The following is an 8,517-nucleotide window of genomic DNA, read 5'->3' on the forward strand; positions in this document are numbered from 1 at the left end:
TCATATGTTCACTCTCGTTCTCAATAATGTCGTTCAATTCAATCTCCCAGCATCCTCCTCCATTCTGATCAAATATCGCGCGACAAGAAATATAAGGATTGTGGCACGGCCAAGACAAACCGAATGCCCCTCTTTCCTGTTGGAACCATTCTATGAGAAATATCAAAAAGGACCTTCACCCCTGTAGTTGTGGCCGAGTGGTTAAGGCGATGGCTGAGGAAATCCATTCGGGTTTCCCCGCGCAAGTTCGAATCCTGCTGACTACGCATCCTCAACATGCGCTTTTTTGAATGAGTGATCTCTCACATTCTGGAAAATCCATCTCATAAACCCACTTCAGAGTCTGGTTATTTATTGACATTCAGAAAACACGAGTTCTGAACAAGAATGCTGTCATACTCAAAACCTTGCCTCTGTTTCTCTTTCGACAGATCCACTAAACGTGTTTAGTTTCTGCAGTATTCTCTGCGTTTAATCTACATAAATGATCTTGCTTTAATTACCTTGAATCCCAGTTCCCTGGTAACTGAACCTGGTCAGTGGCTACAGTTTCTCCCGACATCATCCCACTCATCCCCACCACCCCTTTCCCCACTGTTATAAACAGCCCCAGGAAATCTCCGCTTAAACTTCTTTGCTCCGAAGGGAACATTTCCGACGTCGGGAATCCCTTCATTAAATGGTATTTCCTCATCCCTGGACATGTTGCAAGGCGGAGGATTGTAAAGAGATTTTGGGAAAATATTGTCAGTTGGTGGCGGAGGGTGGGGGGAATGATAGGGAGGAAAAACAGAAAACCTTGACTCCAACTTTGCGAATCTTTAGAAACGCTTGGGAACCGGAATCACAGGAGATTGAAGGGTGAACTTTCCGACTGACCACAAACAGTCGAGACACCTGCCCCTCCTTTAAGGGGCCGGGACATTGACTCTGATGTTCTCGGGACACGAACTGACCTGAGACATTGAAAGAATTCTCCTTCCTGCACATCAGGGATTCAAAACTTCATCTCGGCTCCGAGACAATGAGAAAACTCGGGAATAGACAAGACACTGAAAGGCTCGAAGGGAGACGGCCCTGGATGTAGGAGAGCGGTTCCCGGTGACATGGATGTGTCTGCGGAGGGTAGGATCAGACTGTTCCCATGTCTCCACAATTAAAATGGCAGGCTTCATTTCGGAAAAGTAAAACTGATAGAGAACAATTGTCATTCCAAGAGAGGCTGGCTGAAGCTTGAATTCACTAAGATCCTACTTTAAGGGATCGTGCAAGTTACTGGTAGTTAAACTCTGAGACGTGAGTGGTCAAAGTGTTCGGGTATTAAATGAGAAGTCGACCATTCGAGGCCACACACGAACGAATGATTGAAGTTTTCTTTGCTACGCAGTTCCGGGTTTTTAATACGGCTGGGAAAGTGTTCCTCAAATGGAAATCTTATCCAGTGAGTAACCACAAAGGTGTCTCAATGTTGCTTTAATGTCTAACGTAGAGAGTTGCGGATATTGGGAGTCTGAAACAAAAATAGATGCTGCTGGAGAAACTCAGCAGGTTTGGCAGTACCTGTGGGAGAAAACAGAGTTCTGAAACGTTGGCTCTGATTCTCTTCCAGATCTGCTGAGCTTTTCTTGAAATTTATGCTGTTGTGTTTAAATGGATATTTATCCCATCTATTGGGATGAAACAATCAGACTCATCATGCACTGAATTTAATCCTTCAGAAATCTGAGAAATGATTGGATTCAAACAAACCTCGTAATGATTCAGTCTTCCTCAGCCCCACAGGCAGAAAGACCTGAAAAAGGGAGGCGCGCTATTGGCTAAAGCAATAGACAGGAAAGACATTGGACTGTTCTGTGTAGGTTCGAATATTTCCGACTGCGGTTGAGTGTTTCAGGTTAATAAGAAAGGAGTTCGGTTCCCGTCTTCTTGTGCGCGAACGGAATCACAGGAGGTTGAGGGCAAAACCATTTCACTCAAATCGCCAACAGTAGAGTAGGAACATGCGTTTTACTGCCTCTCAGAACAGAACAAGAAGAAACTCTCATACGCATCCCCACCTGAAGCATCAAATTTCCTGCTCCTCTGATGCTGCCTGTCCTGCTGTGTTCCTCCAGCTCCCTTGACTGTGTTATCTCTGACTCTTGCATCTGCAGTTCTGACTGAATAATTTAGGTGGACATTTCCATTGCTCATCTTGTTGAGGCTATAAGCCAAGTGCTGGGCAGTGAGACTGGAGCAGTCAGAGGCTGGAGTTCACCTAGTGCAGACATGATGGGCTGAAGCGTCATTTTCTTTGCTGGAGACCTCTATGACCAGCTGTGGTCAGCTCAGCTGTGAAGTGATAGGACAACGTTTGCAAAATGCACCGGAGCCAGGAAGGGGTCGAACCGACTCTCCCCTGATCTGGCTGTTAGACACGTTATCCATGGGGATTGGGGATAACTGGCACTATGCATATTCCTGGAATCAGTATCTGGGAGAATCAGGAAGATGCAATGCTGATGTATCTATGCCCAGCCGTGTGCAAACCCATTGTTTTTCTCTTCCTTCCTTGACCCTAACATTCCCTGGACCTGCTGTCAAGGTAAAGATTGACTTCACAATCTGCCTGTGTTTGTATCAAGCATCTCATTGACGTCGGAGCTGGACGGTCAAGAGAGCGAGAGGTGAGACAGGGACACAGACAGAAAGAAATGCGACATGAAAGTGTTTAGAGTCTGTCGTGTGTCAGTTGCTTTTAGTGAGGGATTTCTGCCGAGATTCCCAGGAGCTGCAGTACCTGGTTTGATGAGTTTTCGAAATTGAAAGTTGCACGTGAGCAGCCTGTGGAACTATTTCAGCTCACTGTCCATTTTATATCCCAGTTCACGGAAATAGTTCTCATTGTCTGGAGAAGTCATTTGTGATCCACCTAAAACTGCCTTTTGTCGCAGAAACTAGTGTGTGGGGACGGAGAGCGGACGTGAAGTACATGGAGCAGGTATAATCCTGAGGTCTCTGTCACTCTCGGGGATGTGTCTGTGTGTTTCCCTCTGTGGGTGAAAATGAAGATGAGTTCCTCAAGGAGGTATTAATATAGTTTTACCATCTCAAACTTCAGTCCCATTTGTTGTATTATGTGAGATTACAGAGATAAACTCATTGACATTTGCCTTGTAAAGTCAGAGCACACAAGGCTATGAGCCAAATGCTGGAAACTAGGACTAGAATGTATGGGTTTTGATGACCTGCACTGAAACGATGGGCCGAATGGTCTTCTTCCACGCTGGAAAAAGAAAATTGGAGATGGAGAAACCGATCTGCAGCGAAAATGATCACACATGAAAACGCAAAAGCAGGTCACTAAGAAAAGACACGACTTTTTTGGTCGTGTTCCCTGGTGGTCTAGTGGTTAGGATTCGGCGCTTTCACCACTGCGGCCCGAGACCGATTCCCCATAAGGGGACAGAAGTTCTGTTGTACTACTCTATGGTGGTGATGGCACTTCTGACTGATTTTTCAGGAGCTGACACCTCATCTGTTTTGTCCCAACAGTTATCAATTAACATAAAACAAAGAGCTGCGACAATCTGACACAAAAACAGGAATTGATGGAGAAACTCAGCAGGCATGGTAGCATCTGCAGAGGGAAACGGATTTAACGTTTCGGATCCACTGACCGTTCGTCACTGCCAGGTTAACTGTGCATTTCTATAGTATAATGCCGGGAGACATTATTAACTTTATCTTTCGAATCAGTGTATTTATCAAAATCACACTCTCTCATTAGCTTACAAGCGTTAACTTTTCAACTTTAAAGGGACTTGATCAGCACTAATGCTCCTTCTGTTGCCCTGAGGTGGTGAAATCCTCTGCTTTTTTTCTTTTCCTTTCTGTCAGTTAGCAGCCATGTCGAATGGAGAATTGGTCCTTTCAGTGTCTACCAGAATACATGCTTCTATTTGTCTCTCTTTGTCTCTGTGTATCCACCTGGCCCTCTTTCACATTATCCGACACTCCATCTGTATATAGCCCTCATTTCCCATTTATGCTCTGTGTAAAGTCTGAAATTCGGAGACACTTTGAGAATGGAATGTTTAGTACTGGACTCATATTCCTCGGATAATGTGTCTGTCAGTTATGACTGACGTAAGGAGACATTTCTTGTCACAAAAGATTATGAATCTTCAGAATTCAAAATGAAATTCCTAATCCACCAGAAAAAAAAACAATACTGCCACAATTATAGGATTATAGCGATGAATTTACTGTTGGTGTAAAAATGTTTGAATGATGACAGCAGAGAATGAGGGTGATCAGCTCGTGATCTCTGTGCCATGACCACAACATTCCACGGTAAGGTTGCATTTTATCCTGCCTCACCTCGTTATTCCGTCCAAACTGAGAATGAAGGGATTAGAATACAAGTAAAGGAGAAGCAGAAGTGCTTGTGAAGAGCAGAAAGGAACTTCATGACGAATCCAGCTGTAAAAGAGGAGACCCTGAAGCAGCCTCCTGATGACAAATGTGTTTTCTTTGCTAGTAAAACTCACCGCCTCACAAAGCGGGGACAATTGAAGTGAAACAGTGACGGTGGTTATCTTTGCTGGTGGTTCACGCTGTGAATGTTACCGTTGTTGCTCATGTTCGTGCTAACGCCACAACTCTACTGCATGTAAGCATCACACATAAACTGGAGATAGGCGCTGAAAACTGAGAGACCTCCAGCTGCGCAACGAGGCTGACTCCCTGCATTAGGAGCTTTGGCAGATCTTCATGTTAATAGCTTCTGTTTTGCAATTGGTCAGTGCATTCGGTTATTTAGAGAAAGATTGGTGTTTCGAGACTACCCAATAGCGCAGCCTCTTTTGTTTTACTACCTTTTCACGTTTCCGGTGATACAGAAGATTGCCAATCGGGATTGTGCCTTCAGGAGATAGCTTCGAAACTTTGTCAGCTCCACTGTTTTCCAGTCAGACCCCAAACATACAGGTTTTAATGCAGTTATTCTCAACATTGTGATTTAACAATTAAACCAGCTATGTACTTACATTTAATTCATAAAAGTTTACGAAGAGATTGGAATCAAACAATCCCATCAATGTTTGTCTCTTCCCCAGCTCCAAGCTGAGTGAGACAGGGACAAGCAGAAGGATTTGACATCACATTCTCCAATCCTCCGCTGTCAGTAGAACGTGGCCACTGCATCTTCAATCAGCCGCTTGCTGCCCATCCCTGGAAGGCAAGATCCTACAACCAGGGCCAATCTTCCCCATCCATCGAGCACAGGCTTAAGTAAAAACAGGGACATTTCATCCCGCTCAGTGAACCCCAGAGCAGCATTGACACAATCTCCAGGTGAGTGGAATTTTCTCTTAGCTCCACTTGGGAAAACTCAACTGGCACAACTAGTGGAAACCTGTTCCTTATGAACGGTTCTTCTCCTGTGAAAAAGGGCGAAAATCATTTTACATTTCACAAGGGCTGCAGCAAATTCTTCTTGATCTTCGAATCTTTTTAACTGAACGCCGAAAATCCAGTCCCCAAATGCGAAGCTGCAGAAGTTGCTGATGTACTGAGCAAAGAAAGTGCTGAAAGTATTGAGTGAGACTAGGCAGACAGATACCCATTTCACACAGTCTGTAACAGAAATGACTGGGTTTATTGAAGCAGATTCACCGTCTCTCAGAATGACTGACAGTCATATGGGCAGCTAAAGGATGAGGGCACCGACATTAAAATATGAATTTTGAATGTTAATTGAAAATGGATTATAATGGTCTGAAGGAGTAACAACTGAAAAGTGGAAGATGTAAATGATGTTATTTGTGATTGAGAAGAAAGAACTGGAAACTTGTGATTTTCGAGGTGGATCATCTTTGGCACATTGAAATGAAGTTGCAGGGGATTTGGCACGGTGTGAAATGGGAAAATAAGTAGCATTTGGTCACGCCTGGCTAGCTCAATTGGTAGATCGTACGACTCTTAATCTCTGGGTCGTGACTTCGCGCCCCATGCGTCTTTGTTTCTTAGAGCTTCGCTTTCTGAGGTGAAGCACAGCTCTCCAGCGTTATCAGTGAAACTAGCAGCTTTTGCTATGCCGAAAGCAGGGTTTCTCTTCTGCTGCTTTGATTAAAATACTGGTCTCCAGTTTTGCAGTGAAAATTGTTTCCACGTCACTGGAAATCCCAGAGATCAGTTTGTACGTGCAGCCGCTTGTATAATAAATGACAAGATTATTAGAGGGGCAAACCCAACTCCAATCCTGCACCAACAAGAATATTCAGAGTCACAGAATGAGAATGGTCACTTCCTGGGCGGCTCCATGTCAAATGGAGCTGAACCAGAATTAACTGACTCTGAGGATACCACGGAAAACGTCAGTGGAGTCGACCTGAACGTTACTCAATTGACGAGGAAAATTATCTTCTTTTGTGACCGCGTGGGTTTATTCATTAAAATTTTCATTCTCGGTAAAAGAGGGGAAAAATTGTCAGTTTTCAGTGTGTGACAGAAGTGATCTGGGTGAACCCGGAAATGTGGTGCAGTCATGTGTTCTTTATCAAGGTCAAAACGAAAATCCTTTCTCACAGGCACATGACATTTTTTGCGCAACCGAATCTCGCAAGATGCGTTCAGCTTTCCGTTGGTATTTGTTTTGATTGAAGAACTATCGGCATCTGGTGCGAAATTAATATTGTAGCCGGGCATTGCCGAGCAGTTAAGAAAATGGACGAGGAGGATAGCGTTCCTCCAAGCATTTCCCTGTGCCTTCGCTTTAGTAGTGTGCAGTAGCAACATTGGAAAATGTCATAACATACTTGTCGGGTAGTGTGGCCGAGCGGTCTAAGGCGCTGGATTAAGGCTCCAGTCTCTAAGGAGGCGTGGGTTCGAATCCCACCACTGCCATTTGTTATACCGGAGCTCCGTCGGATGGGTTGTGTTTCGCCCAATGCAGTCTTTTATGTGGGAGAGCACAAATAATTCATCGGATCAGCGTCCACGGCATGTTTCCATGGTGTAGTGGTTAACACATGCGGAATTGCCCCAGCATGACAGTAGGAACAAGCAGGCTGCGCTGCTGCTTCATGTTCCGGGCAAGTTGCGTTGCTCACCCTTTCACTGCAAGTGAATGCAGATCGTTATTTCGCTGCTGCTGTGAAACAAAATCCTGCATTGAACCTACTCGCAGTTATTTGCCTTTTTTTTAGTGAAAAGGAGGGTAATTGAGATGTGAAATTTCTTTCACTTCCTTCAAGAAGGGAGCTGATGAGCCACTTTCTTGATACGCTGAAATCGTTGCGGTGCAGGCACACCCGCATTGGTGACCAGAAGGGACACCTAATCTCATCGAGACTGTGATTCACTTTTCGTGGGACGTTCTTACTCTATTCTTTTATTTCCTGACTTGAGCAGTTTCCAGAAAGTGGCGTTGCACTAAACCTTCAGCGCATTCGAAGGAGCAGTTTGGAATTACCCCGATGCCAGTTGTGTGAGTAGTTCGTAACCCAGAGAACTGGAGGTGTTTCACAGAAAGCATTCGTGCTTCGGTGTGTGTGGAAATGCGTCCGCCTTGTCGTTTTTGCTTCTGTTGCGCGTTAGGATCTGTCTGTTGGGGATTCGCTCGAGACCTGAGGTGCAAACACGGTTTGTGAGGAATCTTCCTGAATCCAAAATCCTCACTGAGAACCTGGGAAGGTGTCACAGAGAATGGTCATTTTTGGAAAAAGTGAACGAGCACTTCGCCTGTGGGAAGCTCTCATTCCTCTTAGCCCAACTGATTCATACACGCATTCAGGTGTCTTTGAAATGAGCCAGCAACAGCACAGAGCTGTTAACACTAAATCAGGTGAGTTTTCTTGTAAAGTAAGGATTTTCCCGTTGCTTCGGGATGTGAAAGCAGCACTGAGTTTTAATAACAGCTTCTGCCCATTCTGACCATCAGCTCCCAAGAGGCTGTGCCAGTTTCGTCCCCCCGGGACCGGCCCCTCTCCATTGGCGGCTGCAGTAAATCATCTTCCACTGGCTGGCAGTTCTGAGGGAGAACAGCACGAATGCGCTCTTCAGCTCTCTGTCAAACACAGGCTTGCGGGGCAGGGAAGCGGGGTGGTGGCAGTGGGAGGTATGGAAAGTGTGGAAGGCTGTGCAAAAGAGAGATTGCGCATGCGCAGCAACTAAAATTCTGTTGGGAACCTCATTCAAGTTATTGCATCTGAGACAATGCGAAAAATGCAGAGCTGCTTGGAAGGAGAGAATATTCCCCAATAAAGGGGATTTGTATCTGTGTCTTTCTGGATTTCACAGAGAGGTCGCTGCGACCTGAAACAGAGTGCGCTGTTACTGCAGGGAGTCCTGTCTCTCAGACATGCTGCACCTGAAGTGCACAAACTTCACCACGTTGTTCTCAGCTCAGAGAATAGATCTTACTATTCAAACCATCCCGGAGTGACAGAGAACGGGAAAAGGCATCACAGTCCATCATCCTGACAGCTCCTGGAGAGAAAAGGGACGTGTGAGAGCGAACAGTCTCGACTAGTA

At 45.2% G+C, this 8,517-nt stretch overlaps 1 non-coding gene across 1 annotated transcript; it reads left to right on the plus strand.

The window, feature by feature from the left end:
• Window positions 1–6,806: 6,806 nt before the first annotated feature.
• Window positions 6,807–6,888, plus strand: trnal-aag. Its single transcript has one exon. It is a non-coding gene; the product is annotated as a tRNA-Leu (tRNA).
• The last annotated feature ends 1,629 nt before the right edge of the window (window positions 6,889–8,517 follow it).

The sequence above is a fragment of the Rhincodon typus genome, chromosome 8 (genome assembly GCF_021869965.1).
Source record: "Rhincodon typus isolate 14 chromosome 8, sRhiTyp1.1, whole genome shotgun sequence".
Classification (NCBI taxonomy): Eukaryota; Metazoa; Chordata; class Chondrichthyes; order Orectolobiformes; family Rhincodontidae; genus Rhincodon; species Rhincodon typus.